Below are 10,089 nucleotides of genomic sequence, written 5' to 3'. Positions count from 1 at the left end.
AACCTAAACCTTACCATACAAGAAAAGGGCAAATAATTCCTTCTCTGTGCCTTAGTTCGGGCTATATACAAAGGGAATGATGGGTAAAATCCTACAACCATCATTATCATAGTTTCATAGATATAGAGTTGGAAAGGACCTCAGAGGCTATCTAGTCCAATCCCCTTATTTTATAGATGAGGAAACTGAAGTTTAGGAAGGTTTAGTAAGTTGCCCAGGTCACAGAAATAATAAACATCAAGCAGGATTTGAATCCCTTCCACCTAAGAAGCATCTCATAGTGATATGGTTAATTGTTGGCAAATAAATCAAAAGTACTTTGTATGTTTGAAATACTTTTATGTTCTGGGGGCAACTAGGTGGTGCAGCAGATAGAGCACCGGCCCTGGATTCAGGAGGACCCGAGTTCAAATCCGACCTCAGACACTTAACACTTACTAGCTGTGTGACCCTAGGCAAGTCACTTAACCCCAATTGCCTCACCAAAAAAAAAGAAAAGAAAAGAAAAGAAAAAGAAAAAAAAGAAATAGTTTTATGTTCTAACGAATACCTTTGGGGGCAGCTAGGTGGCACAGTGGATAAAACACTGGCCCTGGATTCAGGAGGACCTGAGTTCAAATTTGACTTCAGACACTTGACACTTACTAGCTGTGTGACCCTGGGCAAGTCACTTAACCCTCATTGCCTTCCCCCCCCCCCAAAAAAAAATACCTTCTATCATAGGTCCTCTGGGAACCACTAGCCTCCTTCAAAGCTCAGCTCAGGTACGACTTCTTTTTTAAATTTTTTAAAAAATCATAAAAGTGTTTTATTATGTTCTAGTTACATGTAAAGATAGTTTTCAACATTTGTTTTTGTTTGTTTTTGTCAGGGCAATGAGGGTTAAGTGACTTGCCCAGGGTCACACAGCTAGTAAATGTCGAGTGTCTGAGATCGAATTTGAACTCAGGTCCTCCTGAATCCAGGGCCAGTGCTTTATCCACTGTGCTACCTAGCTGCCCCTCAACATTCGTTTTTATAAGATTTTGAGTTCCAAATTTTTCTCCCTCCCTCCCCTCCCTTTCTTCCCTCCCCAAGATGGCAATCTGATATAGGTTATATATGTACAATCACATTAAACATATTTCTGCATTAGTCATGTTGTGAAAGAAGAAATCAGAACAAAAGGGGGGAAACCTCAAAAAAGAAAAACAACCAAAAAGTAGAAACAGTATGGTTCGATCTGCATTCAGAATCCACAGTTCTTTTTTCTGGATGTGGAGAACATTTTCCATCATGAGTTCTTTTTTTCTTTTTTGCAAGGCAATGGGGGTTAAGTGATTTGCCCAGGGTCACATAACTAGTAAGTGTCAAGTGTCTGAGGCCGGATTTGAACTCAAGTACTCCTGAATCCAGGGCTGGTGCTTTATCCACTGTGCCACCTAGCTGCCCCCACCATCATGAGTTCTTTAGAATTGTCTTGGATCATTGCACTGCTGAGAAGAGCCAAGTCTATCACAGTTGATCATCACACAATGTTGCTGTTACTGTGTACAATGTTCTCCTGGTTCTGCTCACTTCACTCTGCATCAGTTCAGGTGCCACTTTTTCCCAGATAAGACCTCTCCTGATCATGGTAGAGTTATTGGTGCTCTTTCCCCATTAAATTACCTTCTGTATATTCTGTATTTACTCATCTGTAAACATGGTATATCACCAATACTATACAAAATTCTGTAGGGCAGGAACTTTAGTGGGGTTTTTCTGTTTTATTTTGGTGAAGAAAAAGTATCTTGCACACAGGTGTTTTTTAAAAAGCTCCTTTAATGCCTTAAGTGGCATTATTATCAAAAGGAGTTGGTCCCTCACCACCTGATTTGCCCTGGCCCAGTGTGTAATTACAAATAATAGGAATTAAACTTAGTTTAAAGACTGGTGTAATCTCAGAAACTAAAGGAGTTGGTAGCCTATTGATTATGACATTTTTTGTGTGGAACGACTCACCCAGTCGGAAACACTGCATCTGCCAAGAAGCAGAGACATACATACTTTCTAGACAGACATGGACACGGGGAGAGAGTGGAATATAGCAACTTGAGGCAGGAGACATTTAACAGAAAAGAGAGCTGAATATAGATCCAATAAAAAGCTAGCCCTGGCAGTCAAGAGTCAAGTTGTGGCCAGAAGTGGACCTTGGGAGGCCAGTTGATCCACCTTCCTAGGAGAGATACTGTTCTCAACTAGGCAAGCAGGATGAAGATTCCATGAGGAGAGAAAGAATATCAAGGCCCTACCTTACTGGGGGCATGAATTGCCTTGGTCATATGTGATACCTGTATATGTGCCCCATTACTATTGTATTCTGTGTGTATTTGTGGGAGGGTGCACTTCAGATTTATGAGAATGTTTTATAGCTATTGTTCTACTGTTCCATCTTAGAAGATATCTTTGTTTTGAGCTAATTGTGCCTACTAGCTAATCGTTAGTGGGAAGTAAGTTTGGAGGGGGTAGTATAGAAACACAGGGCATCCAAAACTTGACAATAGTAGTTAGCATCTGGGGACCCACCCCAAGAGTGCAAGTCAAGAAAGAGGAGGAACGGGGGCAGCAGTGGATTAAAGCACCAGCCCTGGTCTCAGGAGGACTTGAGTTCAAATCTGGCCTCAGACACTTGACACTTTACTAACTGTGTGACCCTGGGCAAGTCACTTAACCCCTCATTGCCTTGCAAAAAAAAAAAAAGAAAGAAAGAAAAAAAGAGGAGGAACTCAGAAGAAAGTGCTACTTTAGATCATAGATCTGAGTTCAAGCCACTCCTTTTAGAAATGAGGAAATAAATTCAGCTAGGGGAATCTACGGGAAGTTTACACAAATAACTTGGTCTTCCTCTTCCTTAATCTGTGCCCTTTTTACTGTACTAGATTAGTAAATAACCTTCTTCTACTTGTAATTTAAATCAAAGGAGAATGTTTCACTGAAATCATTATGGATTTCAGGCTTCCAAAATACCTCAGTACCACAGTAGCAGTCACTGTAAATAATTATGGCATAGAGATAGAGTACATATAGCGTTATATCTTTTGGTGTATCTCAAAAGCAGTATGGCGGGTTAGAAAATATATTGGATTTGGAGCTAAAAGACTGAGGTTCAAGCCTTAATTCTACAGTTTAACATCTCTGAGTCTTAACTTCATTATCTGTAAGTTAGGGGAATGAACTAGATGATATCTAAGGGTCTTTCTAATTTTAACTTCTCTGATTTCCCTTTCCTCCTGTCTTTGGTTCTGCCAACATCTTCATTACACCTGGGTGACTAAAACAAATTGAAGGAGGACACTGTTGCCTCCTCTGGGTCTCTTTTATAGTAATAATGTGAATAAAGAGGGATTGAGGAAAGAATGAGACAACTGGAAATTAAAAGCTATAATAGCCAATCCTGCAACACGGCTGTTTAATTGGGTTTGCTAAAAATAGAGTACCATGTGCCAACAGGAGCATTAAAATTGTAGCATTTTATATTCAGCCCTTCATGTAGAGCTGCAGCTGTTATAAAATCACATGTACCATGTGGTCCTTGCCAGTGATACCATAGTTCACATTACTTTTTTGTTAGAATGGGTTTATCATAGCAAATGTGTATATGACACATTTAACTTTTAAAAATGTTTTCACCTCTGATATCTCATTTAATCCTCCAAGAAACCCCTGGAAGGTGGGCAAAGCAAGTATTATTATATCTATGGGGGTTTTTTAAAAAATAAAACCAAGGCATAGGTAAGCCTCAGTTAAGGTTAAGGGAACACAGTTCACTAGTGGTAGGGCTAGGACTAGAACCCAATCTTTTTCCTCTCAGCTCTTTCTGATAGAATTCATGCTTTTCTGCTTACTGGAGTATCCGCCTATATTCTTTTGGAACATCCCTTCAAATACCACCACTCTTTCTGCATTCTCTCATTTCTATTTCTTTCTTTCTTTTTTTAACATGAAAATTGTTTACTATGACAAAGACATTATACAATTTTATGATCTTGGTCTTTCCTTCTTGCTTTTGTACAAGGTCAGAAGAGAAACATTTGCAACTTTTACAACCTTGAATCGGACTTCAGGTATATCACCAACAGCATGACCTTTTAGACCAAATCTAGCAACCAAAACTTTATTGTTTTCCTCAATAAAGTTCAAGCAGCCATCACTGGGAACAAAAGCAGTGATTTGATTTTTTTTTTTTGGCTGTTCTTAATCAGCTGGACTCTTGCACACTTCCTGATGGCAGAATTGGGCTGCTTGGCTTCAACACCAACTTTCTCTAAGACTTTTGTGTGAGATGCTCTTCCTTTTTTTTTTTTTTTTTTAAGTGAGGCAATTGGGGTTAAGTGACTTGCCCAGGGTCACACAGCTAGTAAGTGTTAAGTGTCTGAGGTCGGATTTGAACTCAGGTACTCCTGACTCCAGGGCCGGTGCTCTATCCACTGCGCCACCTAGCTGCCCCGAGATGCTCTTCCAAATGGGTTGGCCTTCAAGAATGTGCCCAAATGAGCTTTCTTGTATGCCACTTTTGGTCTCTTTTGTGGCTGCAGAGCTTTCTAGCTGTACGAAGATCACAGCACTCGCCCATGCTGCTGCCGTCTGAGCCATAGGAAAAGAGAGAACCATTTCTATTTCTTTACTAATTGCCTCCATTAAAAGTAATATGAAATGTAGGCAGCAATAGCAGCCACAAGGGGGAAGTATATAGTTTCTAGGCTCTCTACCTGAGTCAGGAAGCAGAGGATGTCAAAGAAAATGCTATAGCTATTACAGATCACACAAAGATAATGCCCTTGGGAACTAAATGATTTTAGGTTCTAAGGGGTCAAAGTTGACATTCTTGTTAATAGAAGCCACCTCAGAGAGAGAGAGTGTGGAAGGATCATTCAAATGAATAAGAATGATCCCAAGATGGCCATCTTAATCATGGTCATCAGCTTTCCACAAAGTTGCCCAAACCATTATTGTATAGTCATTTCTGTCTCTTTGTGACCCCATAGACCATATTGTCCTTGGGGTTTTCTTGGCAAAAATACTGAAATTGTTTGTCATTTCCTTCTCTAGTAGATTAGATGGGTATATGGGGTGTTCAAGAAGACTAGAACCTCTGGCAAGCCCTTTTCAGGATTGCTCATCCACCTGATTTGTTGAACTCTTACCTATGGCTCCAAGAAGCTGTAACATGTGCAGAACCAGCATCCCAGTAATCTAGATGTGCTAACCAGAGTGAGGGCAATTGTCTATGGCAACCATGTGAAGACATCCCAATGGAAACAGCAAATGAGAACAATTTGTTCCAAGGACCACGAAGGTGGCTGAAGCAAGTTCTGTGGAGTGGTTAGAGCTTGGTCAGACATCAAACATGCCAAGATTATCATCTGCATCCTGGGCTGTTGCCAGTCATCTGACTTTTGTCTTGCCACTGGACTTCTATGATTCTGGAAGAGAGAATGAGACTGATGACTTTGTGTAACTGCCTCACTTAAATTTAGCTCACGCACAAGTCAAGACATCATCCTGTGATGTCATTGGTCCACTTAGAAAATGAAGAACAAACAATGAGGCAAACAGAAGTTAAGAGACTTGCCAAGGATGTCATGAAGGTCATAAGGGTCTCATATCTTCCTGACTCCAAGCCCAGGACTCTATCCACTGAGCCACCTAGCTGCCATCCAGATCATTAGCCAACTACAACTTTCTCCTGAGATTTTCTTATTCAAGTATCTAAAAATCATAAGTGAAAGAAAGGAGGAGGAGAGCAAAGGAAACATTTTTTAAATAAAAAATGGTATAAAATAAATAATAAAAAATCCTTCCCCATTTCTCTTTTCTAATAGATGTTTATATTTTAAAACTAAGTTTCTAATGGCCAGAGGTAATTTTTTTTTCTTTTTTTTTCTTTTTTTTTTGGGGGGGGGGAGGCAATTGGGGTTAAGTGACTTGCCCAGGGTCACACAGCTAGGAAGTGTTAAGTGTCTGAGGCCAGATTTGAACTCAGGTACTCCTGACTCCAGGGCCGGTGCTCTATCCACTGCGCCATCTAGCTGCCCCCAGAGGTAATTTTTTATATTAAGTTAGTCCTCAAATTGTGTTTTATCTAGGGCAAGACTATGCACACATAGATAATTACTAGATAGTATTTGACGATGATGCTACAGATGACATAGAGATATGTGATGGGATTTATATGTGAGTGTGTGTGGGGGGGGGGTTTCCTTTAACCAATTTGATTGGTCCCCCCTCACTCCCATTAACTTGATAAGATTATGAAACATAGTTCATAGATCATAGTTTTAGAGCTGGCCATCTAGATGTCATGTAGTCCACATTAATCGACAAGCATTTAGTAAGTGCCTACCGTATGCCAGGCAGCTCTTGGGATACAAAGACAAAAGTGAAACTGTTCATGCCTTTAAAACATTTACATGTGGGTTAGGGGTTAGGGGAGGTAGGAAGAAAATATGAACATAACCACTAGGTGTCACTGTTTTACCATATACATATGTGACATTAAATGTCACAATAGAACTGGGGATGGGGAGTGGGGGACAGGGTCTCTGTTCTTTCTTTCCCTTCCCGACCCAAAAGGGGAAGAATTGAAATCCTCACAGACCATACCTACAGAGCCATCTTGGAGCCAAGACTTTTTCTTCTAGTCTTAGTTCCTCCCCCAACCCCAACCTAAGGGACAGAGCTTTGCCTCCCAGATCATCACTCATACCTTCAGGAGTACCATGGCTTCATTGGCTCATAATCCAGGGGAAATCTATGCAAGCCCCTAATTCAAGGGGTTTTTTTTGGGGGGGGCAGGGGAATAGACTTTCCCAGGGTCACACAGCTAGTAAGTGTCAAGTGTCTGAGGCCAAATTTTAACTCAGGTCCTCCTGAATCCAGGGCTGGTGCTTTATCCACTGTGCCACCTAAGCTGCCACCTAGCTGGCCCCCCTCATTCAAGTTTGAGGGTTCTTCTTGGGAGGTCTTTTAACCTCCTATAGCAGGCATGCCTCATCTTATTGCAGATAATCTGTGAAATACAAAAGCCCCTCAAATCTGTATTTCTCTCCACCCAGCTTGATCTCAAGCAATGACAGGCCCTGAGATAATTGGTACAAACAAAGGATGGGAAGAAATATAAAAATGGGACAGCAATGGATTTGTTTGTTCGCTTGTCAGCTGTGCCTAAATAGATGGAGAAGGAGGGGGAAGATTCCCTTGAACCACTTGGCTTCACAGTCAAGGGAGGAAAAAGTGGAGAGTGGGTAAATTTGCCATATCCCCACATTTCCATGAGGTAGGCACATTTAGGCAAACAGCAAGTTATATACAGGCAAATCACACCTTAATTTTTTATTTTATTTTTGTTTTTTAGTGAGGCAATTGGGGTTAAGTGACTTGCCCAGGGTCACACAGCTAGTAAGTGTTAAGTGTCTGAGGCCGGATTTGAACTCAGGTACTCCTGAGTCCAGGGCCGGTGCTTTATCCACTGTGCCACCTAGCCACCCCAAATCACACCTTAAATGCATCGGCAAGCTAGACAAGGCTCCAACTTCTTATGATTATGGTCAATTTTATGGTCCATCAATGGAGCATCACATTTCAATTGCCATTGACTCCCACTACTGGAATTTATTCTCACTCTTCTTGCTTCTCTTTGCACAGTTCCCACCTCCTTCTGTGTCTCCTTCCAGCTGGGAAAACTACATTTCCCAGCAACCTCCACTGCCAACATCGGGTGTATAAACTTAACGTAAGTGAGACTCTTTCCCCAGCTGGTACATGGAAGGAGCTACTCTTTCAAACACTGTGTACCTTCTTCCCAAGGCTGCCTGGGTTCCATCCATGAGCCACATTTCCAGGTTGCATAAGCAGTGAAAGTTAGACTTTTCTAGGGAGGTGAATGACCCTGAATTCCACTTTAAGGTTCTGCTTTTAGGAGCTTATAGCATTTCAAGGAAATACAAAATAAATGATTAATAAATTTATGGCCCCAATGAGAGAGACAGAGACAGAGACTCAACAACAGAATGGGAATTAGAGTCTAATCTCTTCACCAGAAGGAACATTTCCTTGTCATTTTTCTTGAATTGCTAGTATTGCCCCATTGTGCGCTCATACTATAAACCAATGGACAGAAGAAAATACACATATCTGAGTTATCCCTACTTTTATAGAGTGAAAGAGGAAAAATCAGGATAAAGGAAACAGCTTACAACCGGAAAAGCACTTGCAACCCAGTGCTTGCTAATGAACAAGCAATTAGAGGAGAGAAGGGAGTTGGAGAGAGACAGTGCAGTTCCTTCACATTCCTGGCATTGGATCTACCTGGACTAGTACTGCAAGCATTAGAGGTAAGATGAGATGGTATAAAACAACCTTTATACCTCTCCAGTGGTTCTTAATATTTCCTTTGTTCTTTCTGTTGCCTTAGAAGGGAAAGTCTCTTAACTGCTGCTGTTGAAATTCTCTCTGCCTGCTTCAAGTTCCGTGTGACCACTTCCCCAGATGAATGCCACAACTACCCCCAAACCACCTGTTCCATTTTTCCTACTGCCAGCTTATCTTTGCCCTCTTGGTCCACATTGCTACAGGCAATCATTCCATCAAGAACCCAAACTACATTTCCTAGGGCATCGTGCATTTAAGCCTTAGAAACTGGCCTAGCCCACAGAAATCTACCAGGTGCTACATGGACATTTATAATAATAAGTAATTGATTTGGGGTCTAGGGTGCTGGCACACTGGACCCTCTCCCTCTCCACTAAGGGTCCCCTCTACCTCTAAATATGTACGTGCAGAACAGGTTCAAACTTGGGGGATATGGGGCAGCTAGGTGGCGCAGTGGATAAAGCACCGGCCTTGGATTCAGGAGGACCTGAGTTCAAATCCGACCTCAGACACTTGACACTTACTAGCTGTGTGACCCTAGGCAAGTCACTTAACCCCAATTGCCTCACCAAAAAACCCCCAAAAAACCAAAAAACAAACTTGGGGGATAATAACCTCCAAAGAGAGGGTTCAACCTCTTGTTTTATCATCTTTTTTTAAATGCTCCTACCCTGAAGCTCTGGGGGAAATTATTTAAAGCTTGGGTTTTGGTTCATGTCTAGACTCTACCCCCAAAAAAGGAGAGTTGAAAGGTATTTAATGTACGCTGTAGAAAGGTAGAGAACAGCCATTTATTTTCTCTACACAAAATAAATGTTTAACATACATTAAGACCCACAAGCTTGAATTTCCAGAAGAAAAAGAAGACAAATTTAAATGAGCAGTAGTAACTTATAATGACTATTTACTCTCCTGGAAGATTAATAATTAAGACATTAAGACATGATTGTTAATAGGCATTTTACATTACCTCCTAGCTCATTTTATCCTGGTGCAAAGAATTCCCTTTAGGTAGACAGATGTCTTCTATCTTGGCAGCCCAGGGATTGGGCTCATCTTCCTGCTATTGGTCATTTGTTCTCTAAAGAAATGCATTGATGGCCATAGAAAAGATAACTCCTGCTCTCACTGAGGACCCAGGATGTGTTCTCTTCTCATTTACAAGTTAGAACACATCCATATTTGGACTAATCAATCACTTATGCTCAGGGAAAGAATAGAAAATAGAAGAGGCAGCCAGGGCTTTGATATCTAGTCCCAGACTTGTCTAAGCAGAACAGATGCTCAAAGCTATCAAGCAACCAAGGTGTGGGAAAAGCACAATGGCTCTGGTCTTTTCCTTTAGGGAAAAACTCAAATGGTATTAACACATTCTGCAGAGTGGAAGAGAAGAAAATGGTAGAAGATCTTTAGAGTCATCAGCTCTTTCCTCTCAATGCCCCCAAAAGGGATTACATCCTTATCTCAAAGCCAAAGACCCACCCTCCCTTCCTCCAGTGCCAAATCCTATGTGTCCCCAGAAGTTGTGTGAAGGACTCTGGCCTACACTCCACGAGGAAGCACCTATAGTCTTACCCCTGCCAATGCTCAAAGGGGCGCAATACCTGTATAAGTTGTTGTTCTCTTGTACCAGTTGTGCATAACTCTCCGTGACCCCATTTTGGGGTTTTCTTGGCAAAGACCCTGGAGTGGTTTGCC

This window comes from Dromiciops gliroides, chromosome 2, assembly GCF_019393635.1.
Source record: "Dromiciops gliroides isolate mDroGli1 chromosome 2, mDroGli1.pri, whole genome shotgun sequence".
Taxonomy (NCBI): Eukaryota; Metazoa; Chordata; class Mammalia; order Microbiotheria; family Microbiotheriidae; genus Dromiciops; species Dromiciops gliroides.
Note: the sequence above shows the minus strand (reverse complement) of the source record.